The sequence below is a fragment of the Strix uralensis genome, chromosome 2 (assembly GCF_047716275.1).
Source record: "Strix uralensis isolate ZFMK-TIS-50842 chromosome 2, bStrUra1, whole genome shotgun sequence".
Lineage (NCBI taxonomy): Eukaryota > Metazoa > Chordata > Aves > Strigiformes > Strigidae > Strix > Strix uralensis.
Window position 1 is genome coordinate 97,064,899 of NC_133973.1, and position 26,163 is coordinate 97,091,061.

Genomic DNA, 26,163 nt, shown 5'->3' on the forward strand with positions numbered 1-26,163 from the left:
GTATAACCACAGCTAATTTAAGTATAAGTGTTAAAGACTAACAGCGTAATATATGTAGTGATGATTAATAATGTGTAGGAACTGAGTTAGTACTGAGTGTTGCTAATGAACTGATTTAGTAAGGTTTACTTTTAAAGTTTAAAACTGGAATGTTTTTGTCAAATTTTAAACACTCCATGTCAGCTAGCTCTATTTTCCATAAATATATATATGTACAAACATATATAAAAATATGCATACATCTAGTGTCAACAATTCCTTCCTACGTGATTCATGACAGTTTGTTTGTTTTTCATATCAGTTGCAAAGGTCTGGTTAAATCTTTTTAGTGCTGCACTTGAATGGCCATTTTGCTTATTTTGGGTATCATTATCTCACTAAGCTGATAATTCTGCTCTTTGCTATTGCCTCTGTTATGTGCTATTTATTAGGGTTTGCATATCTGTGTGTGCTTAATTTATTACTGTTCACATCTCTTGTATTTGTCTTCTATGCTGAATAGTCCTTAACATAGTAACCTGATAGGACAGATCCATACATTCTAGATATCTTTACAAGGTGCTATACCAGGTAAATTTTGGCCCTGCTGAAGTTAGTGAACATTTTGACATGGAAGTCAATGAAACCAGCATTTCATTGGTCTCCTATCTTCTCTGAGATATATAACATTAGCCATTCAGATTATATATTACAAAGCCACACTGTTACATAATATCTGTCCTTCTTTCATTCTTTCCTACCCCTAGAGTACCATGCTCAGTGGTGCACATTCAGTTTCACTTAATGATCAGCAAATTCATTAGGATGCAAAGAAAGATAACAAAGTTGAGTAAAGGTTTTCCAAATATCACTTGAGGAGAAAAGCTTTAAAAATGAAATATGTCTAGCTTGTTATACTAGCCTGATATAATAGAAAGGTGATCTGAGAATGAGCAGAAATATCTGATGCCTGTCAACATTTCAGATGAAAATGTAACAAACTGTTATAGGAAGAATTGGAAGGAATGGTATGAAAATACCCACATGAAAAAAATGTTTTGAACTCCACAGAATAAAATTTAGGCAATGGATCTGATCAACAACAGACTGAAAATGACAGAAAGTCTCAAATATTATGCCTCACTTCATCTTTTCATAATACTGTTAGAAGAAATAACAAGAGGGCATTGTTTAGACTATGGAGCTCAGAATGGTGAATTCTAATTTGAGTTTAGTTACTGACTCATAAGAGAAAGTGAGGATATTATTTCTTTCAAGGCAAGAATTTCCAAAGTATAATATGTTGATAATAAAAGACAACTTTTAGGAATGTGAGAAAGAGAAAGGGGCTTTTAAATGTGAAGTAAATTTATGGAAGTGAAATGCCATGTGTATCAGAATTTTCTGACTGTTTCCTAAAGCAGTAATTTGATTTCTTAAAGGCATCATAGAATATAGATATTGCAGCAGAACACTAAGGTTAAAATGAAAGTTTTTAAGTTTTACTCTGGAGCTGATTAGAGCTTCAATGTCACTTTAAAAAAAAAAAAAAAAAAGAATGCACGTAAGGAAGTTTTGAACATTCAGATGTCTCAAAAGCAATCTTTATGTATCATAAATTCTTTTTATATATACATAAGGTCAGAAATGTCAAATCAAGGGAGTAGAATTATTTCTCTATGGCTGTACAAAACATCCTCCACTCATGCACTGTTTGGACTAGGTAAACATAAAAGTATACAAAGACAAATTCAAAAAACAAATCATTCACAAACACTAGAGGTGCATTCATATCTGAACAGCTTGGTCAATATATTTGGTACAACCAATCATGCAGATTAGACTGTGTTGATTTCATTGTGTTACATGCTCAGCAGCCCCAAAAGCAGAGTAGAATTGAAAGAGCGTGTTAAATATTTCAATAAATGAGCTATTATAGATCTAATTAAATTAAATTTGAGTCATTTAGGTTATTCCTTTCCCATATAACTTTCTGAATTCTGAAAAAGTCAAATTTATAATAAATCATAAAGCCTTCAAGGCTCTGTGAATATGACAAACCTTTAAAATGGATATAAACAATATCTACTCATTACAGGTAGCAAAATAGGAACTGCCATTCTTCCATTCACATGAAAGAAAATGGTTGTTAAAACATGTATTGGTCAGATCACGTTTCAGATTATTTATTGTGACTTCCTTAAGAGTTTTAAAGGATGAATTACTAGTAAGAAATTTAGTATCTGTAAATCTCTAAATTGTCTCCTTTAATTCAGATAACTATTTCAGAAGAGACGACACAAGTTAATTTCTCCCACTGGTCACCAGGAATTAGGTTCAGTAATTCTGGGTGCATGTTTCCTTGCAATTGTGTCCCATATGATATAGTTTCAGTGAAACAGAAATAATGTTAATTAAACTGAAAAAACAGACTCAAGAGAGAGCACGTCTAGCAGTGACTTTAACCTCATAAATCTGAGTCTTACTCTGACTATAGTTGCTTAATTTATCACATATCCTATTTTATCCTATTGGCAAATGTAGTGTGGGGGAGCTTGTATGGCCACCATCTATTTTCTCCTTTTCTTCTGATGAACTGAGGATCACAGTTTCAATGGATGTAGTTCTATAAACCTCACAGAATCTAAATTCATTTAAACAAGATATGTACTTATGACAATTGTAAACAATTATATATTTAAACTGGAATATGATTCAAAATATGTTGACTGTCCTGATGCTAAAACCAGGGAAAACAATATAAGCTATGTAAAATCAGAATCATTATAAGGTTTATAGCAGCTGAATTATAAATCCCTCGTAACTGGGGAAATGGATTTTCTAAAGAATATACTAGCAATTACATAACGTTTTTTCCACAAGTGTTATTGTGAACATCTTCTGAATACATTTCTGTAAAGGCTATCAGAAACTTTATAAGATCTGAAAAGAATAAAACCAAAGTAAAATGAACTGAAAGCATTCTGTGCTTCTGTTAAGAAGTTTTTCATTTTAGCAGTGAATAATGATCAGATAAAATCAGTGCTCAGTTGAGTTCACTGAAAGATGAAATCATGGTATAAAAGTTTAACTAGGACCATCTGATCAGCTTGTCTCTCCTGCTGTGCATTACGGATCACATTTTGCATTTTATGCGGTCACCCCAAAATCAAGATTGCGTCAAAGTTAATAATTGTGTCTGACTAAAAATATATTGTATTTAACTAGACTGAAATAATGTTTTTCTAGTGGTTAATTACCCTCATTCTTTGGTATTTGTTCCTTACGCCCAAATTGAATTTTCCTGGCTTCATCTTCCATTGATTTTTATTTTATTTTCCTTTCTCTTCTAAGCTAAAGAGACCTTTATTAATTAATGTTTTCTTCTAAGGAATACATAAGCAGTAATCAAGCAATTTCTCAGTCTTTTTTTTTCATATGCCGGATAGGCTTGCTTTTTAGCTACACCTCGCTGAAAAAGCTTCTCCTCAGCTGTAAAGAGCAAGGTACACTTGTTTTCTTGCCCAGATCTGCTCCACACAGTACGCACAGTCATACAATGTCCCATGTGCCAGTTTTGGAGAACAGTGCTTGGCTACACTTCCAGAGTTGTTTCCTGTATGGAGAGTAAACAGGACACCTTGAAGACGCTCACAGTACTATCCAAAAATAATACAGATATCCATTGAGTCTTTCATTGTCATCTGTTTTCAAACAATTCTGTGATTTTTTTTTAACCATTTATAATTTAACAGCTCTAAAAAGGTCATTGTTAGAAGACTGAGCAATATTTCAGTACTAACAGTAACACTATGAAAGAAATAGTAAAATCCTTTTCCACGTTCCCAAGTTCCTACTCCATAATCCCTCAATTTATAATGGCAAAGTTTACAGTAATCTTTTTTTTTTTTTTTTACTACAACATAGTTGCAGAATGTTATACAGAGATGTACAGGTATCTGGCCACTATGATCCTTAACACTTCCTCAGAAATACTGAGAAAGAGGAGACTGTCCTGTTCTGTTAAGTTATGAAGTGAATAATTATGTGCTAACAGTTCTGTTTCTATAGACTGTTATTTGACAGTAAACAGGTTAATGTGAGATCCAGATCCCCAGTATAACCGCCCCATTCTAATCACTATATACTGACATTTGTGTCATTTGAAAATGTTACCACCAGAGATTTTGCTTTTATGTTCAGGCTAGTGATTAAAGTTTTGATCACAGTATATATTATATATATACACATTACATATAGAATACACTACATTAATATCAAACATTAATATAGGCATAATATATTAATATAACAAATATGCGATGCACTATGTTATATATTATGTATTAGAATATAGTATTAATCACAGTGTAAGTCTCACAGGAATACTATTAGAAACATCACCACGTGATGGTGATTTACATGGATAATCACTTCTGATAAGTCATTTATCCATTTCTCAATTATTTTAATCTAAGTGTTATCTTTATTCTACAGTTTTATTTTTTGAAAGAGAGTACTGTTTAGCACTTCTCAAATAAAAGAATAAAGTTCCTTTATCATCCAATGTTCCAATCTGCTTGGAGAATTAATTTAAGTATTTTGGCAAGGCCTACTTTCTGTTAAATCAAATTGACAGGGACTAATTATATTCTTTTAATTCTTTATCAGTTATGCTGGGTATGAGTCTTTCATTAATGTGCCAATACTAGATGTCAGACTAGCTGTCCTAAAGTTATGCAATTATCATCTGCCATTTAAATAATGTGTAGTGTTATTTACCAAATTCCAAAGATTTACAGGTATTGTCTATTTAATTAATATTACAATTTAAAGATAAAGAGATGGAGTAAAAAAGTACACTGTGTTATGTCAGATATGGTCTTGACACCTACAGAGCAGTGTACAGCAATAAAAGACATAAAGGAAGAAACTATGTTATCCAATAAGACATTATCATTAAATAAAGGTATATTCCTCCAGATCTGAGTAATAAAACTGTTTTGTAAGCTACAAATAGGGTAAAATAAAGTCTGTCATCTCAGAACTTTCTTCGATGTATTTTCATGGAAAATTTCATGAAAGAGTATGAAATTCTCATTAAAATCCTTCTTTACGTATATCCTCTTACTAAGATAGACAGCTTCACAGAGACTTCACAAATCTGGCACTGCCTCTCATTTTCATTCCCCTTGAATGAAGGTGGGGCAATCACATGTTAAACTGAAAGAAAGATGAAGAGAGGATGTGCCAGCTCTTTTCAGCTATTAATCCCTGTTGCTCTAGAAGAGCTTTCATTGTGCACATGACAAAGTAGCTGCAGAATTTTGTTCTGGAATGATCGTACTTCCAAGCTCATTAATGATTTAATAAGGCTCTACAGCCCATGCATCTGCATCCAGAAATGCCCTGCAAACCCTGAAAGTGTGTGCCTATCATTAAGACAAGGCAGGGAGGAAGGGTATCTGTTTTCTACCTGGCAAGTTAACTTAAAAGGAAAATGTATCTGTCTTGGAGTTTCCCAACCCCTTACCTATTCTTGAATGATCTCCTCTGTTAACAATGAGGAAATGGACAGAGAAACAACAGCAATTTTATTCTCCTGGTGAAGAAGAATACTTGTTTTTTCCATCAACAGCAGAAGATAGTGCTTGGGAAGCAGCTCTGTTGCTGCCCCTGCAGCATCTTTTGATGGAGCATAAAGCCAAAGACACTGCTGGGACCCCTTTCTCTCCCACTCATGAGTACGATTTTGAGGTTTATCTGTCTGCCAACTCAATATTTTCCTGTTTTGGCTTTTCGAAAGCAGGTCTTGTTGTCCTCTTTTTCCAGTGTAGCTGAAAACAGATTTAATTAGAAATTAGAAGGATTGGGAAATAATTTTCAGGTACAGCTCAAGTGTACGTGTCAAGACTGCATAACTTTTACCAAAGAAAGTAAGATGAATCCTTAGCTATAGCAAAAAGATTGTTATCATTCTTTTGTACTTGCTAGAGAGGAATTAGAATGGTACTGTATATACCATTGGGCTAATTCTTACATGTTATTCACCTGTATATTTTCATTCACTTTGATATACCTAGCATGCATGGATGATTTCCTGTCTGAGCCCTTGGGATTGGAAGATGTTGTTTATTCATTAACTAGAAAGAAATGATTGAACATCAGCAATTGAGATAATGGACCAAATCGAGGAATGTTAACCTCTATTAACCTCTGTTTTACACTTCCTATACCTTGTCCAGATTGCTTTAATCTTTTGGTAATGTTTTATGACAGGCTTTTTGACAGTAGGATTTTTCAAATTAGGAAAAGGATATTAATTTATTTCTTTGTTTCATTATCCTATATAATGAAGGAAGTATAGATTGTGTTTCACAAGCCAGAACTCAGAAGATACTGTTAATTCTGTAAGTTTGTAATTAACATAAAGCAGTGAACTTTTTACAGGTTAAACATTGTTATTATAAAGTAACCATAAGAAAACCAAAACTGAAATAGTTTTTAATGATTGTCCATCTGACTTATGATGAAGTATCACAGAATCTATCAGGCAAAAATAAAATGGAAGCTCTTTTTATTCTAAACCTCAGAGTTCAAAAAATCATAACCTGTGATTATGTGTAATTTTAGACAGATGGCTTTTCATCAATATGATTTAATAGTGAAATGTTGCATACAACTTCACATACATGCTCAAAAATTATTTGTAGTTTTAGCAGAATGTTTAACATGATTGTCAATTATAATAATAGAAAGGAAGGACTTACTGAGTTTACAAATAAATCCTCTGGCAAAGACAGTAAAGGAAAACATGTGGTTAATGAGTACCCATTCTTCAGTATTTGTAATTCCCAGCTACAGATGTCTGACAAAGCCATGTTTCATCTCCGTGCAGGTCTAAACGTGGGTATGCATCATCACTTTATCCCATTTCATAGTTTCAGCATAAAGGAGTTCTGGTGTTCATCTCTGATGTGGGTTAACACCAGGAGGCAGCTCAGCCAGCCCCACACAGCTGTTTGTTCACTCGTCCCAGTGGGATGGGGGAGAAAATTGGAAGAGCAGAAGTGAGAAAACTCATAGGTTGAGATGAAGACAGTTTAATAAGTAAAAGAAAACCAGAACAAAACAGAAAAACAACAACCACCACCCAGCAAAACAAAACAAAGAAAAACAAGTGATACAAAAGCAATTATTCACCAGTTAACCCAATGCTCAGCCAGTACTCAAGCAATGGCAACCCCTGGCCAACTTCCCCCCAGTTTTATTGATGAGCATGACATTATATAGTGTGGAATATCCTTTTGGTCAATTTGGGTCAGCTGTCCCAGCTGCATTCCCTCCTAGCCTCTTGTCCCTCCCACAACCTACTCACTGGGGGGCAGAGTGAAAAATGGAGAAAGCTTTGACGTTGTCTAAGCACTGCTCAAAAACATCTAAAACATTGGTGTGTTATCAACACTGTTTTGATCACAAATACAAAACATAGCACCATACGGGCTGCTATGAGAAAAATAACTCCCTTCCAGCCAAAACCAGTATGATTTTGTATGGGAGCCACGTGTGCCTCAGCGAGGTATTAGATTTAATTCTTAAGAGATCAGGACCTAAAAACAAATCCATAGTTCACATCAAAATTAAGACTAGACACAGTTGCCATTCCAGCCTGTCTTTCCTGGATGTTAACCATAGCAACTGCCCTGCCGGATGAAACTACATGTGTCATTAAATCTTGTTTTGGTTTTCTGTAAAGGGAAGGGGTATGTTGTTCCCTGTGGAAGTCTGAGATGATTCTTTCAGGCTTTAATATCTATCAGAATTTTCACTGGAAGACATTTTACTTTCCTTTCAAAGTTCAGCATCTGGCTAAACATGTGTGCTCTTGAAAAGAAGTGAAGTCTCTATTACTCTGCCCTTCCAGGGCAATTAATGAGCATAAAGGGAATATGCAAAGAGGGAAAATAAATTAAAGAAATATTTGTGTAATCCCGACAGTACATTGTAAGTCAACAAAATCATGCTGTTGGGATCATGTTAAAGAGAGTCCCAAACTACATTTTTGACGCACTTAGCAGCTGTTTTTCCAAAAATATCTTGTCCCTCCAGTAAATATTATTTGCACATTCCCTAACCTATCTCTTTCTTTGCCAAGTTGAGCTTCAACACATTGGCTTATGTAGTTTTCTTAATGTGAAAAAAAATAGTGTGTGTTCATGTATCCAGATTGTATTCAAATATTTGCATTTGTTGTAAAGCCCATATTCATATGAGAAACAAAAATTAAAAGCCAGCCAACAAATAAAAAAAATAATGTTAACTGTTTTCATGTATGTGTTATACCTTTTCAATAAGTTCTGCAAGAACCAATCTGCATAGTTGCACTGCAAATCATTTTTAGTTTCATATTATTTTAATGTTTGATTTCATGTCTCTTTTCAGTGAACGTTTTAACAATATTTCACTTAGGTCAGTATTTGTCACTTTATTAGCTTTTTTCCTAAAAATTTTTGTAGTTATCAGATCTGTCTCACCAGTTCTGAAAAGAACAAATGGGTTGAATTGTGGGTCTGATGATAGCAGATATTCTTAACAAATCTGTGTGCTAGGTTGGCCTCAGCCAGCAGTTAAGCACCCCCACAGCCTCTCTCTGCCCTGGTGGAACAGAGGGAGAAATTAGGAAAGAAAAAGAATGAGAAAACTTGTGGGTTTAAGCAAAGACAGGAATATGACTTGTCAAGCACTATCATGGGCAAAACAGACTTGACTTGAGGAATTTAACTTCATTTATTGACAATTAGCATAAATATTTAATTATCAATTTACATATTCGGAAACTGACACTTTGCCCCCTGACTGACATCAACAGCGTAGGCAAGATGCTGCCCACGTTATCCATGTAAGTGGTGAGTCTCTCAAATCACACTACCACTGGTGGAATCAAGGGGTGGCATGACTATTACCTGCATTTGAAAGTCATTTGCACAGTTGTCTGTTGCTGCCAAATGACCTGGACACCAAGTGATGCCAGCAGTCTGCCGGAGCCATAACATCACTTATGATCTGGTGTTTGCCATCAGTGGCTGGGTGAGTTGCCATAAGGGCATGTTGTTGCTCATCTTTCTCACAGCCTCAATAAACCTTCCTTAATGAGTTGTTGTCAGACTCCATTACTGTTCAGACCACAGAAACAAAGGTGACAAATATTCGAACACCTCTCTTCCCTCTTTCCCAGACTCTATTTCACTCCAAATTCCTCTCCTTCTCCCCCCTTTCTTTTTTCCCCTTCAGTATTTCATTTCAGACACATGTTATCCTGTCTTGTTATCACCACAAGTTACACTCAGTCCCTTCAGTGAGACAACGAATAGTACAGGAGATCAGGGTCTGTACATTGTGTTTTTTCTCTGCTGCTCCTTGTTTCTCATCCTTTTCATATGCTCCAGCACAGGTTCTCCAAGGCCACAGCCCCTTCAGATGTGTAGTTACTCTGCTATGGACTACCTTCTCTGACCTTGTTATTCCCTCATTTCCTCTGCTGTTCCCTCCTCTTTTCTCTTTCCAATGTTTTTTGCCCTTTCTTAAATATGTTTTCACAGAGGCACAACCATCTTTGCTGATGGGTTCATCTGTGTTCTGAGCAGCTGGGACTGGTTGTGTCCAGCACAGGGCAGACCCTTGTCTCTTCTCACAGGGGCTGCCCCTGCAGTCCACTGCTACCAAAAACTTGCCATTTACACCCAACACACCCTTTCAATTTACAGGAGTAGACTACAATGACTGTAATTAAAACCAGCATAAAAGTCAAACTGGACAACTACAGAACGACCAGTCTGACCTCAGTGGGAAGACACACTCAGTGGAAGAAATTATGAAGGAAGTAATAATCAAATAAATAGAAGCAAATGGAAAATGGATAAATTGAAGCAGGGCATTAACAAAGACAGGTTGTGTCAGACTGATATAATATTTTCTTTAATAAAATAACTGCTTTTATAAACAAGAGAGTTGTGGTAGATCTAATCTATCTTGACTTCTTTACAACACTTGATATGGTACCCCATGGAAAATTTTCATTTAAGGTGGAGGTTAGTACAAGAATTTTAAGTTTCATAAAGAATTATCGTGTGATAGAAAGATTACTACTGGAGTACTCAATGGATTCATTTTGTGACTAATCTTTAATACCTGGCTTAATGACAGTGACATAGTTGATGCTAATGAATGTTTATAATGACAGAAAGTCTTGAAATGTACAAAGCAATAGGAGCACCTGAATGTCTCCTGGGAAGAATGAGATGACCTTGAAAAAAGAAACAATAAAAAGGATAACTTGAAGTGCATTCCACATGGGGAATTAAAACCGTACCTCTGCTAATATCTTGTACTAGATGATCTTCAAGGTCTTTTCCAAAATAGATGATGATTTTGTGATAATAGATAAAGATCTACCAGCTGGATGACAAATCAGATAAAGGATTTTGTTACATTGATTGATGACAGGTGATTATAAGTCACTGACATTAAAGGAAAAACCATTACCTTGAGGGGTATCAAGCAAAATATTTTGGGTATAACCAAATCAAAATTATTATAAAACCATTCATATCATCATCTCAGGAATTCTGTGTACTCTTCTTGTGACATATATGGAATATACAGAAACAGTAATTCAAAGGTAACGAGTATGACTACTAAGAAGAATGAGGATGGAACCCATCTTATGTACAAAAAGGTTGCTTAGCTATCCAAAAAAGCTCATAGAACTATTTTTTTAAGAGTATTTTATTTATATATATATTTTTTTAATAAGTAAACACCGAAAACACTGAAGATGGTTATGTAGGCTACAGCACCTTGCTAACCTCAGAGAGAACATCAGCATCTGTATTTATCCAGAAATCTATTTATAAGATAGTGGGAATGATGAACACAGATGGACTGGAAAGACAGTATTCAATTCATTATCTGATTAGACTTAAACTGAACTTAATTGTTCACATTCTTTATTTAAAGCAACTTCCAAAAAAGATGTAAATCATGGGAAAGACATAACTTGAATATTTTCATAACTGGGGTATGGACTGAAGACAATAAGGGTTGCTTATTACAGTTGCCCAGGATTCTTTGAGGCAGCTCTGTGGTAACTTCTTCAAACTGGATCTTGAAAAGTGAGAAAAGAAAATACATTACTTGTGTTTTCCTACTCTTAAAATCATTACCACTAGAATCGTGTCTTTGTGGGACAAGGAGGTGAACAGCTTACTGACAAATTGTGGGTAGTGATAAGCATCTTGATAATGCTACAGACAACAACAAATGCTTAGTTTTATAAAAATCTTGAGATTCTATATTACTTCAAAACATGGAGACAATCGACTCAGTAGTTATGGAGTCAGTATCTTAATTACCTAGTTTCTGTTTTGACAAGTTTACTTCTTCCCAGCAAGATAAATTCTCTACTACTACCCTTTCTATGTAGAATAATTATCTTATTACTGTCTCTATTAAAGTCACCCTTCTTGTAATCTATCAGATTCCTAGTAGGCAGTCTGACTAAGTTAAGAAAATCACTTTTCAATCTTTTTTTACAAGTATATATGTTGGAGAAGTATGAGCAAGATAACAAAAAAAAAAAAAATTACTTTCCATTCCTTTAAAAAACAGAGTAGGATGGGGACATGGAGCATGTAATCCACTTACTCAGAAATCAGTTTTTGTCAGTTAAGTCATGGGTGAAAGAGAGATTATGTGTACTCAGTTGGAAGATAGGAGGAGGAAAGAACTTGGTCACTCCTGAAAGAAATTGCATACAAACAGGCTGCTTTATGATGTAATAATAGATACCACATAAGAACCAGACACTGTTTCATCACTTAAAACAAAAACTCATGTAAACATTTTGGAGTTTAAAACAAGTGGATGGAAGCTGTGCATGAATAGAACTTAGAGTGTGTGAAAAAGAGAAATGCAAAAGGAAACAACACTGACTTGATACAAAAGAAGGAAGCTACAGAATATCAATGGCAATATGAATTTCCCTACGAAGGAAACTTTATGGTTAAATCTGGACTCCAGAGTAGGATACAGGAAGTGGGAAAGAGAAACTATATGGTTTGATTGCTTTTTGTTGAGGTAAAAGAAAACTGTATACTCCTTGTAGAGAGAAATCATGAAAGAGACCTTGCAACTCTATTAGTTTCTCTCACTTAGAGAGACAATCAACAAGGCCATGAATTTTGACTGATCAGAGAGGTAAAAATATACTTACAAATCAGATGGCTGTTGATAGGGGAAGAGACTAGAATGATCATTAAGAATCTTTCTTTCTTGTATTCTGTGAAAGGAAAGAGATACTGTTAACAGAAATACTGTAATGGCGCATAGGTATTCCATGTATGGGCAATGATTCCTGTTGAACACAGCAGATGAAAAAAAGACTCATCTTAGGACCTTTGAACCTTAGAGTATTATTTCATGCTGGAGAAAGGAAAAACTACATTTACATGGCTAAATAACATCTACCTCAGTGAATAATCCGTGGTTTTGAGATCAACAAGTTCAGAGTGGCCCTTTTGTACAGATTTTTTTTTTTTTCTCAGAAGACTGAACTAGACCTCATCTGAAAATGTAGAAAGACAAGCTGATGACAGTAGGTTGTTTATTTATCTTTAGACATAAAGACATGTACAAACAGTGGAAACACTCTTCAGTTTATTCTGACTTTCTGGGAGCTGTTGTGCAGTCTCAGGAGAAATGCAATTCTCCCTGCCTGCCCCTAAAATGTGGTGGACATCTCATCCCACTGTTCACAAAGTAGATGAGAGTGGTGAGAACTAGGACCAAGGCAGTTGTGGATGACATTGCTGCACACAGAAGGGCACTGGTACTCACCAGCTGCGACAGCAGATTAATGGAACACTTTTGATCCACCCTCCAGCAGGTTCTTAAAGGAGGTGTGCAAGGAAATTCCTTCAGTGAAAGGAATGAGGCGTTTTGACTTACTACGCTACTTCACAAGACATATAGATTCATATACCATGACACCAGTCACCCAGTGTGTGGCCTAAAGGATATGTCAAATTAGCTTAACATCTATAACAACCATGCAGAACCATGGTTCAATGAGATTTGACCAGACCTTAGGAGGCAGTGTAGGACAGTGTGGGTTCTTGTTCAGTCTTGTCTTCACTGCCTGGTGCTGTTACTTCATGTTACATTCACCTTTATGTTGTTAGATATAGAGTTTTCTTCCACTGTTTCCTTCTCTTTTCTCTTACACTTTTCAGTTACATTTTGTAACAATCCAGATGCTATACAGAATTAGATTCTTCCATTTATAGACTTTCTTATGCCTGCCCTAACTGTTCACCCTTCAATTAACATTTCTTCTCAGTTGCTATCATCTTCAAAGCAACTTGATACATTATGTTATCGCTCAGGTTGTAGGCAAGCATTGCATTCTCTGTTACAAGGTCAGCTATTTTTCAGTTCCTTCCTAGGCAAGTGTCCACTCAGGTAATTTTTGGATCTACAATATTACTTGAATAATAATACTTCTCCTTGGTTATTAAAAAAAAAAAAAAAAAAAAAAAAAGCAGCATTCAATGTAGAGAGTGCTGCAAAAACTTTTAGGACTCCCTAATTATAATGCAGTTGTATAGTCACATGTTTTCTTAAATTGGTTGGTTTTTTAATTGAGTATCATTTAGATATATGAAGGAAAACTACAGTAGCTTCTTAAAGTTTACTATTTGCATGACTTCAGTAAACAACTACTTAAGATTTAAATTTTTTTTCCTTAAAAAAAGAACTTTGTTTACTGTTACCCTTATTTATTTCTATTTTGCTGTTGTTTCATTTACATTTAAAAAAAATCATAGATGCCTAGTCACTATACACTGTGCAACTCTGGATGAAGTTGTTAATCTTTCTAACTTCCTTTTTTATTTAAAGCAGTGATAATGTAATGTATACTTAATTTATAAAGCCATTACAATGAAATATGGTGTAGGTGCCAAATAATGTAATCTATTAATATGCCAGATCTTCTATCAATGAGTTTTTTATAATTCATCATAAATTGCAAATCTGGCAAAACTGTTTTTTATAGAGAAAAAAGAAGACATTTTGGCTAAGATTCATGCCTCCTAGTTTTTGACACTTAACATTTTCTTGCAAATTTATTACATGTTGTGGAGAAATAGAACCAAATTTAAAGATAGAACAAGTGATGCAAAGGACCTGATACCTACGTTAAATACGTTTCTCAGGTTTACACCAGTGTAGGTTTTGTCTGTTCTGAAGATATAAATGACTCTTTGTGGTTGAGGAGCATTAGGTAAACTTTTGCAGCATGTACTGCTTCTGAAAGAATTCCAGGCCATGGCTTTTCAAGAAAGATCTACAATAGAAACCAAAGCATCTCAAACAGAGATAATCAGATTTGCTTCAGAATAGTATTCCTGATCCAAATTGAAAGAGTAATTTAGGTGCACCTTTATGTGTAAAAATGAGGAATTATTTACCTTACATGTTTTCTAGAACAAAAAAAAAAAAAAAAAAGACAATTCCAGAGATAATTTTAACCCTGTTAATCACCCCTTTGACGTGATAACTAAGATACTATCACAGAATTTTTTCAAAGTAAAAAAGATAATACACTATCTTCACCTGTGCTTATCACAGGTCATGTAATTGGGCCTTATTGTTTTGGGAGGTGCTCAGGAAAGTGTCTACTTCAAGGAGGCATGGAAGTTTATTCTTGGAGACAAGAGCATAATATCTTCCATACATTGAAGAAATATTTGAGAACAGCAATGAACAAGCGGAAGAAAAGAAGATGAAGTAATTCCCTAACAAAATATATTAGAGAGCTTAGGGACATAGATACATAAAATTTTCTTGTTGTTAGAAAGAAAGAATTGGTAGAAAACTTCCAACTTGTGCCAATTGTTTAAAGTTGATCATATGAAAGCCGGTGGACATTAAATTGCCAATGATTTGTTCCATACAAGACATTAAGTGTCTCAGTATTCACTACTGGAAGGTCTGAGTTCTAGATACTGTCAGTGTTGAGAGTGGAGCTTCTCAAGCTAGAATAATTTTAATTTAATGGAGAAGAGGAAGACCATTTTAACCATATGTTTATTCTAAGCATTTACCTTAGGATGAGACAAATTTCTTTCTAAGAATACCTGGTTTTGTTAATGCTGAGAAAGAGACTGTCAAGATCGTCCTTGAACATAAATATGAACCTTGAGTATACCTACATTTTTAAAGTTATATTCTACTTCTGTTTCTAGTGGAATCCATACTTGCTGTTAGACACTCATGTTCCCATGAAAATGAGATATATCTTTTTTCAGAATGTCCAAGAAAGAAAGAAAGAAAAAGAAGAAATGTTCCCTGCCTGCCGCCATCTAAGGAAACATCTGCCTATACTCTTAAAAGAACAATTTCATTTTATTTCAGAACTCTCAAAAAGACTTATTAACAGGGTCTATTTTGTATTTTTACTCTTGAACCACGAGGGGAAAACAGAACTTCTAAACCACACCTTATTTTAGCCAACAAAACAGTGGTTTGAACACTTACATATTTACTGGAACAGTGCATTTAGCAAAAGGTGTTAATTCAAAACAGCCTGCTTAGGTTTTGATAAATTCAACTCCTCATTTGATATTAGTGGCTTCATGATCTGAAGAAGCTTAGTAGTTTCTAGAATGTGAAGTCCTTAATACCACATAATCTCATTATGCCTGTGGGGTTTTGGTCAAACCAGCTTTTGAGTGGAAAATGAGAAACTGAGCTGTAGGGTTATAAGAACAAATTCTGAATAAAATTTTTCAGTATAGTATATTTCTTATATATACAAGAATACATGTGTATATAGAAGAAGTGTATTTATTATGAATTTACAAAATTACACTATTATTTGGATGCACTATAAGACAATACAGTGAAATTACAGTCTTAAATTAGTAGCAATGGTCTCATAAAAATAATTATATGCATGGATAGTTACAGCTTCAGAAAGAGATCACATTCAGACAGGATGTTTGCATGTCAAGTGTAAAACATTTAACTGTAGAAATCTCAAAGATGACAGTGAAAGGCTAGGCACCTCATCCCACAGCCTGTCACTGTCATAATGAGCACATAACTTCCAGTTGGTTTGAAATAAAAAATAAGCTTAAAATAATTTTTATAAAATTGAAATTAATTGCCCAGAGAATGTTTTCAATATTTGAATTAGGCAGGGATGAAGAGGATTATTTATGATATTTCATGTGTGCCTTTCATTTGAGAAACAAATTTTAAATTAGTTTAGATAGATCAAGGTGATTTCTAAGTGAGTCCTTCAAAACCTTTTGAGATGATCTAAGTCCTAACATTGTAGGCCTTCAAAATTCAGATAAACATTCAAATGCTCACATCTTAATTTCAGTCTGCATTGTGAATCTTTTTGAAATTCAATAATCAGGAGGAGTATGAAAGGTGAGTTATTAAAAAAAAAAATAATTGAAAAGGTGAAGAAGCATTGGTAGGAGATGAGGGTGAAATGGCTGTAATTAAGAGTCTGGCGTTGGTAGGAAGTGCAGATGAAATGTCCATAATTAAGAGTCCGACTGTCAGGCCTTCTCTGCTGTATCAGTTAAGGGCTAATAAAATATTATTACAGCCAAGTGAACTACTCGGATGAGATACCTATGAAATGCTTTAAAAAGCTGAGAAAAGACTAAAAATATATGTGAAAGAGATGAGACTTAAAGGGATATGTCTGAAGGTATGAAACATAACAGTGTGTGAAATAAATTAAGAAATGTGAAAGCCATCTCATTTGTTTCATCTATTTTTCTTTTAGTGAATGAGCTATAAAACAAATATAAATGAGCCCATGTAAGCTCTCCTGTTTTCAAATGAATAAATCAAATTATTTTAACATCCTTAATTTGTATGAAATTAAATCAGATGACAAACAGCGAGTTTGTAATCAGTATCTCATGTGAGAATCAACCTATTTATGATACATTATTTGAAGAGCTATTGTATAGCAGAAAATAGAGAATGTAACAGGAAGAATTTTATTGGCTAATTAGATTATTTTCAGTAAAAAAAAATCTCTACAATTAATTAATCATACTGTGACTAAATAATTTTATAGAACTCAAAGGTAACCATCCAATTATTAATTTTGTTTATAATTGGTGGGAAAAAATATTGTGCTTACTTTATCTAGAGGTATTATAAATTATATTTAAACAGATAGTTTGACTTAAGCTTTGACTCCAGAATGTACTTATATAGTATAGTCATTAAATCTTTTTGTAATGGAACCTTTTTTTCCCCTCCTGTTATTTTTTTTTTTTTTTTACATCTTTATCCTTAAAACTCTTAGAAAAAACAAAGTTACTTTCTTTGAGAGAAATGACAATCTACCATCTTTGTATAGTAGTCTTTAATTTTTTTTAATCAACCAACTAACATACTTGAAAACACTTGATGGTAGTACATCTGCCACATTATCCAAAGGAGGCCTGTTAGATAAATATGTAAGGAATTACTACAATAACTCCTGTTCTCGCACATAAAGCTTGTTTTTAAACTGGCATTCTAAAAAGAAAGAGAATTAAATTAAAACTTCGATTTTAGCCTAGCTTTTCATTGTCACTTTGGGGTGAAGTCATGAAAGAAGTTTTGTAAGAAAATATGGTTAATTTGGAGTGCTTTTATAGCTTTGTATATAATATTTTAACTGGGAGTGATGCCACTGTTTTTACATGTCTGAACAATGTCTAATGACATTAAATTCCCTAGCACATCTGGCCCAGCCTCCAGGTGGCTTTCAAGGAGATCTCTCTGTTTTGTAGGATTTGTGCCATGTTGTCTGGTCCCTTGTAAGTGTCTCAGATACCCTATAACATCTCAAATGAGAATAGATCTTTTATTTCTTTAGACAGGTGAATGCTATCTATGATGTCTTTCAAGGCTTTTCTTAGTCTCAGACCTGTTTTGAGAGCTACTGTAGAGCAAGGTACAGAGCAAGGCTACATTACAGTGACTTTAAATGAAATATAACTGGGGTGAATATAGTCTTGTGCATACACTCTGTGTGAGCAGCAAGTCTGAAGATTTTTACTTAGGAAAGTGTACATTGCATATGAATACCAGTTGTGTACTCCCTTTCAAGCTGCAGGCCCTAGACGTGTATTATAGCAGCTTATGCCTAGGACTGCCTTGCTCTTTCTAAAGAAAACTCTACAATTAAAGAGTAAACACTTCAGATGTCAAAGTCCTGCTGTTAAAAATCCTACAACTCTGAAAAGTGAAATTACAAATTCTGCTTGGGTGATAATGATTATTTCTGTGTGATTATTCTTTTCAGATCTATGTATGTGACTGGGGTGGAAATATTGCAACTGAAATTCATAGTAAGGATCTGTGTTTGTTTTCCTCTGTGAAATTCCATGTTCTTTGTTCAAATATCTTTTAGGCTCTCCAGAAAGGTAGTTCTATTTATCTTTCATCTTGCTTGGGGATGATAAACAAAATCAAACCATCTGATGAAAATGTTACAATATTTGTTTTACCAGTGTGGCACTTTGATATGCAGCCAATTATACTATACTGACCTCATCCTGTTCACAAAGTTTCTCTTTTTAATATAGATTTTGTATTTTGCAACTCCTTTACATTCAAAGGATTTCTCTCTGTGAATACAAATCTTTAATGTAGAGCCTCAATTGCTTTTCAATGTGAATTTGTTTTGTTTGGCAGTGCATCCTTTCATTTGGCCCAAGAGGATCTCACAGAACAGCTTGATTAATGGCATCTTTATAAAATGTTGGGCCTGTATTCATGTGTTAGAAAGAGAAGAACTAATTATGAAAATATGTTCCCCAAGAATGGACAGTGGATGAAAGTACCAAATCCTGTCATGACAAGCAGAGATATGAAACAATAGTAAACAAGAATTTACTCCAAATATGGAGCAACAACAATTAAAAAGAAGGTAGCTCTACAGTGTAATACTAATGGCTATTCATTGATACTTAAAATATTTGTTCATAGAAGAGTTTGGTTAGAATGATAAATTTGCCAGAATAATTCCTATTTTCTTCCAAGAGAAAAAGCATTGAGCAGAATGACAACCAGCAGTTTGTCTGACTTACAAATCACAAACCCTTAACAGATAGCTATTCCAATTTATCTCTCACTCACGTATCCTTCATATTGCAGAGGAATTATTTTTTTGATCTATTTATCATATGTAGAAAATTAAATATATTGTTAGATAAGTCAAAACTAAATGAAAATATTTTCATTTTTTTCTTTAATTATTTTATCATTTGAAAATCCTCTATCCTATAATACTATAGTTATATGGAATGACCAAATATCACCAAGAAAGATATGTTTGCATTTTGGATTTCCCCCCCTCCCCCCCCACAGCCTACAGCCTTGAACAAAGAACAATAAAGCAGAAATGTCATAGGAACACTTCTGTAAGGGGTGCCTTGTGACAGATCACTATTGGGAAATGTTTGATCAACACAAGTAGATGGCAAGGCTATCTTAGAATCTGCTAAGTAGATAACCAGAAAAAAAAAAAAAAAAAAAAAGTGTTTTTGATTAGATGGGTGTATGGAGTGAGAAACTAATTTGACCTTTGTTTAAATGATCTCACTTTCCTGCCACCATCACCTGTATCTCAATTCTATTCTGCTAAGAGAAAAAAAAAAATTTGGCCATTTTTTTAACTGACATGAAAGGGCAGAATAGACGGGTTTCAGCTTTCACTGACTCCTGCAGACAGTGAAATGGGAAAATGAGTGGCCCCTAGAATTTACAGCCTCTTACTTATTACAGGCTGTGACTGCTGCAGGCACAGAGGGGATAATCAGCTTGTCAAGAGCCTGCCACTGAGAATGCCAACATATAATCATTTCTATTGCTTCAGAAGACTTCTTAGTAAACTGTGGCACTGCATTTGCATTTTAAAAGCCATGTTCTACAATTGTGAAGAGAGTTTATTTCAAAAAAATACTGTAAAATAGTTCTTAAAATGATTAATTCATTCTTTCCCATAAATACCATATAAAGAGACATAAAAGTTGATATTGTATTGAAATGTTAGGTCAAAATCATTAGAATAGCAAATATCTGCAGGAGATAAAAATCTATTCATTGGTTAGTGTTGCTTCTTGCACAGAGTATGGTCAGTACTATATTTACAGAATAATAAAACTCATCTGAATCAAAATTTGGGTATGTTAAGTTTTTCAGAACTTCAGAATGTATAGCACTGTAGCAATTGTTAGTAGCTCAAATTGTACTTAGACTTTCTGGTAGCAATGAAATTCTTTAACTCTGAGAGAGCTCTGTTTCACAGAGCTAGGTGCTAAACAACAGTTGCCTACCAAGTAGAAACCTTGTAAGCCACTCAAAAAAAAAAAAAAAAAAAAAAAAGCCACAGGAATTTTATCAGATCCTAAGGTCTACAAAGAGATAGATGAAAGGTTTTAGTAAAGACATTCAATAGCAACAATAAAAAGAGAGGCTGCTTTGCAAGTCACTGAAGCTCCACTGAATTGAACCCAGGACAATATTGGAATTCAATACAAGTATAAAGTCTCTTAAAATATTGTGGGCAAGTGAAAAATAGTGCTAGAGCTCATTAAGTAGGAGCCATATACAAACTGTAGAAAACTTCTGAAGGCCACATAAGTGAAGAAGAGCGTTGAGGGTTTAAAAGATATACAAAGGGAATTAGATTTCTGAAATAGAATGCTAATCTGTTTTAGCTTCAGCTGCTATATCAAGATTAGAAAAGGGGATAAAAAGCCTTAAGAAGGACAAACATTGTGAAAACTAAAGGGTGCAATCAAATATTAAACCATGCACCATTAATATGACCGACCTAAACTATTAAAAAATGAAAGCTAAGAGTAAGTGGATTATAACACAATTATCAAAGGAAATGACAGATTTCACATTTCTTGAAGAAAACTAGTATATCAGAGTATAAACTGGCAAGCAATTAGTTTGTGCAGGTATTATTTTTCAGTGATTAAAGAAAAAGAAAGAGGAGGAATAATTTAATATCAAAGAAACTGACACTTATTAAAAGAAGAGATCAAATCAGATACAGAGAAAACCTTTATAGTAATAAGGAAAAATTAACTGGGTCAGTCTAGTCCCCTCATTTCAGGTAAGGATTTTTTTAGATTATTTTTAATTTAACATTACAAATTTTGCAATAGGGAAAAGTACATAAAAGATATCAACAACAAATAACATTCCCTACAGCGGATGCACTTAGAAATATATATATTTAGAATTAGGTTGAAAAGGATACTATGATTTCATAGGCTTAAAGTCCAAGGCAAAACCCAATTAGTCTTAAGAATACCTGAAGTCATTGTGATCTTGTCAAAGATATTATCTTTCTTTTCTAGCAATAGAAATGTATGTGTCAAGTTCTGTTACATCTTGATTTTCTTAGCTTCAGAACTTCTGAAGCTAGTACAGCAGAATGCCTCATTTTTCACTAGCCTAAGGATCTTCAGCACTAGAACGCAGACTTAAGTGTGTTCATCCTCTCAGGATCCAGGGCAGAATCCCTTCTGAGGTTAAGGCACTGGTTAAGTAGGCTTGAGGGTCTTTCAGATAAGCCTAGAAGTAATTTTTGCATATGACAGGCTACTGCTAAAACTGATCCTCCATAGAGACAGACAAAGAAGGTTTTGATCATTTAAATGGTTTCAAACTTAAACTTCACTCAAGACTTTCTTAACATTAATCTATAAAATTATCTTAGGATCTATCTGATTTCTTCTGTTTTATCTGAGCTATTATGAATTCAGGAACAAAAGGCCAGAAAAAGCATAAGAAAGAAGAAACCTGTTCCCACTAGTCATTTAGAGCTCTCAATTAGAAGCATTAATTACTCTGGTTTCAGATTCTAGAACTGTTTTGAATTGAACAGTCATTGAATAGGAAACAGAGATCAGGGACTCAAACCCAGGTATCTCTCTTCTGAGATGAAGGTACTAGCCTTTGTTCAATATAAATGCTTTATTACTATCTCACTGTTGCTTTAGTTCTCCCTTTGGTTCATAGTAAACTCAATTCTCATAGTGTTTTCATTCCTACGTGCATGATTTCATTGTCTTGGTTGGAAGGGATGCTGTACCTTTCTCTGCTTTAGAAGGGATAGAACTGAGACTTCTAAATATTTGAACAAGGTATAAGGAAGAAAGAAAATAGAGTAAAACCAATAATCTCCTAACTTATACATTGAGAAGGTGAAAAAACACAAAAGCCTCCTAAAAAACAACACAGGAAATAACAAAATAACATTCTATGAAGGAAATAAAATTTAATTTAAAGAAATAGTCTCTGTTATTAAAAACATTCAGGCACAATTATGTAATGAGTCCCATATACCCATGTTAGTACAAGAAACGCTTATTAGCAGGTGAGATTCAGTTACTTAGACATAGGCATCTAGTGTGTCTATTGGCTCTTTTAGGGTATCCAAGCCATCCCCATGAGGCAGGCTGCTATGACACAGGATCTACAGGAGCCCTTCAACTTTCTGACGTGGCAGCTGTAAGAAAAATGGAATGTCCAATTTTTCTCAGATTACACTAAATGTCTATTTTTAAGGAACTGATCTTCATCTAGAGAGGCAATAGGAAAAAAATCATACAAGCATTTGATCACGTTAAGCACCAATGACCAGAATTTGTCACTTATAAAGAACAAGTTTAAGAAAAAACTATGCAGCTAAAGAAAAAAGTTGAGTGGTCATTAGAAGAGTCTTTCAAGAAGTTGCAGTAGTGTCTAAATAAATAAACTAGAAGGTTTGGCAGATGACAACAGAGTAAGTCAGAAAGAGTTTGAGGAACAGCTTACCAAAGTTATAAAATTACTACTAAATCTTTTTTGAAGGACATAGAATGTGATGAGCCAATAGGTAACCAAAGTAAAAAGAAGAGTTCTCAGAGTATACTAGGCCACAGCTAGACAGTCTAAATGCATTTTTTGCACCTGTGCTCACCCTACAGAAAATTAGTTTCCCATGCTGTTAGTCTTTTGAGGGTTATGTTTCAGGTTCTGTTGCAAGCTGATATTTCTGTAGAGCTTACAGAACAACAGAATGAAGACTAAGGAATCATTCTAGAAAGCTGAGAAAATCAAGGAAGATATAACTGAGCTACCAGCTGTACAATATAACCTGTTTTAAATCAGCTGTGGTAGCAGATGATTTGGAAGTGAAAGAAAAGATTCAATTTTTAAAAATTCAAGAGGACATTCAGGAAACAACAGAACACTAAATTAAATATTTACAAAAAAGAATGTGCAAATTATTCAGAGAAAAAAACAATTAGTGGATACTATTAAGGTTTACTAAAGGAGTCAGTAAGCAAAAAGCATTGAGTGATGCTGGATGAAAAACTGAATATGAGCCACCAATATGTGCTCATAGCTCAGAAAGCCAGCCACATCCTGGGCTGCATCAAAAGAATTGTGGCCAGCAGGTTGAGGGCTGTTCTCCCCCTCTACTCTGCTCTCATGAGACCCCACCTGGAGTACTGTGTTCAGCTCTGGGGCCTCCAGCATAAGAAGTACAGGGACCTGTTTGAGTAGTTCCAGAGGAGGGCCATGAAGATGGTCAAGGGTCTGGAGCATCTCCCCTATGAGGACAGGCTGAGAGAGTTGGGGTTGTTCAGCCTAGAGAAGGCTCTGGGGAGACCTTCCAGTACCTAAAGGGGGCCTACAAGAGGGATGGGGAAGGGCTCTTTATCAGGGAGTGTAGTGATAGGATGAGGGGTAACAGTTTTAAACTGGAAGAAGGTAGATTTAGATTAGATGGCAGGAAGAAGTTCTTTCCTGTGAGGGTGATGAGGCACTGGAACAGATTGCCCAGAGAAGTTGTGGCTGCCCCCTCCCTGAAAGTGTTCAAGGCCAGGTTAGACTGGGCTTTGAGTAACCTGGTCTAGTGGAAGGTGTCCCTGCCCATGGCAGGGAGGTTGGAACTAGATGATCTTTAAGGTCCCTTCCAACACAAACCATTCATAGAATCATATAAATAATTTCCTTTGCTTTTCAAAAGACATTCAGTAATTCCATCAACAGAGGCTCTCAAAGTGCCTCATAACAAAAATGCAAAGAAATGAAGAAAGTTCAATAACAGGCAAGCTTCTAACAAAGAAGTAGTTATTTAAAAAGAAGGAAAACAGAATAGGAACAAAATTTAATTTCTGTCAGGAAAAGATCACCAGATTTTCCACAGGAATACATGCTCTATGCTATTCAACACTTACAAATGATCTGAAAAAATTATTAAGAATGACATAATAAAATTTGTTGACCTAACTAAGGTATTAAAAGAAGTAAAGACAAAAAGCTGCAAAAGCACAATATTTTACTGAATGTTTGGGGGAATAAAATTGGAGATAAAAAATAAAAATAAGTATAGCAATGTATATGGGACAAAAATAGAAAAATCTTATTTTCAAACACCAGATTAGGTTCTGGGCTAATACTGCAAAGAAACACCATTCTGTTATAATGGTTTCTTCCTTATGTTAAATCATCTCTGCAGTGCTTTTGAATGGTGAAGTAAGTCCAAATCAAATAGAGTATTAGAGATTATTAGGAAAAATAAAGAGAAAAAGAAAACCAATCACCACCCCCCCCCCCAAAAAAAAAACCCAACCCACAACAACCAGAAAACGAATATACTGCTGAATAAGCTCACAGTACACTCACAACTTTAATATTATATGAAGTTTTTATCTAACCATCTGTAAAAGTATAAATGAGGAAAATGCAGAGACAGTACATTCCAGTAAATACAGCTTTACCTTTAGTAATAGAAGGACAAAGGCTTTGTACTGACCCAACCCTTCAGGTTCTCAGGTTTTGTTTGGGTTTGGCTTGATCTGAGCTCTTGATCTTGCTCTAACAGTTGCCTACTGACCAGATGACTATTGCCTGACGTGCTGCAGCTGGGAGTACTGCATATAGTAAAGGCCTGTCACACCAAGGCAGTGACAGTAGCCCTTTGTATCAGCTGAAGCATACGAATGTGCTGTGCAACTGTCAGCTCTAACTTAGCATACATAAAAAGGAACAAAACTATGATAAAAAACCCATACCAATACATACGTGACTGTGAAAAACAAGATGGGGAAGAACTCTCACTTGCCAATATTTTACTCCTCCTGGCAAAAGAACTCAGAGTGATGACAACTGGTACCCTTCCTCTTGAAGGAGACTGAAAATCTCATCTTTAGGATCTACAGGAACATGTGAAAGGTGACAGTTAAGACTAGAGGAAAGGGTTGGTTGTAGGCAGGCATTTTTATATAATGATATTTTTTAGTGAATATTTTTTTCTGAATTAATTGGGTAATTTGGATTATTAGACTGTTAAAACATTAACTGAACTAATATTAAGTTCTGGGCTCCATATATAAGCTGTGTTCCCTTTTGCCACTAAGGAGATTGTAACAACAAGGACAAGAAAGAGACAAGGCAATCAATAACTTCCTAATAAAGAACTGTTGAACAGAGTAGGCTCTTCTCATTGAAGAAACATGAGTGAGGAAGAATATAGTGGAAATGCACAAACCAAGGAGTGGTAGTGGAAGTAAAAACCCATTATGTCTTCCCTTTCTTAATACTGGGAAAAAAAATCATCAGATAAAAAATGTTTGTGTCAGTTTAAAGAGTCATGTACTTAGGTAGTGAGATGTATTGCCACATGACACTATGGATACTCAAAGTTCACAGTTTCAAGATCAGACAAACTTATGAAAGAGAAATATACTATTTCTTCCATAGGAGGTCCAAGCTACAGATTGGAGACTGGAAGTATATTCTGGGAAATTCTGATGCTGCATCTTCTGTTTGAGTACTCCTCCTTAGACTTCTGCTGCAAAGCTGATACTCTTTGACATGTTTGATCTGATAGTTCTCAGTGAATCTATAAGGTGATATAACTATGCATAATACTACCACTTCTATTTTTTCTCTTTCTGTATATTTGAGAGTAAGGAAATCCTGCATACACTGAAAATAGTTGCAATACTGTAGTACTGAATACAAAGGAATGGCTTATTATTTTGTTTGTATAGGCTAATCGCACCTCTTAATTTAGATCTGAAT

General features: G+C 34.7%; 1 long non-coding RNA gene across 3 annotated transcripts; it reads right to left on the bottom strand.

The window, feature by feature from the left end:
- Positions 1 to 1,574: 1,574 nt before the first annotated feature.
- Positions 1,575 to 24,969, bottom strand: LOC141939563 (uncharacterized). 3 transcript variants are annotated; one of them, XR_012627628.1, is made up of 7 exons: positions 24,858 to 24,969; positions 12,251 to 12,316; positions 10,349 to 10,434; positions 8,943 to 9,152; positions 6,750 to 6,997; positions 5,513 to 5,816; positions 1,575 to 3,595 (listed from the first exon to the last, which is right to left on the bottom strand). It is a non-coding gene; the product is annotated as an uncharacterized LOC141939563 (long non-coding RNA). The 3 variants fall into 3 exon arrangements; XR_012627630.1 differs by lacking the exon at positions 8,943 to 9,152; XR_012627629.1 differs by lacking the exon at positions 5,513 to 5,816.
- Between the last annotated feature and the right edge of the window lie 1,194 nt (positions 24,970 to 26,163).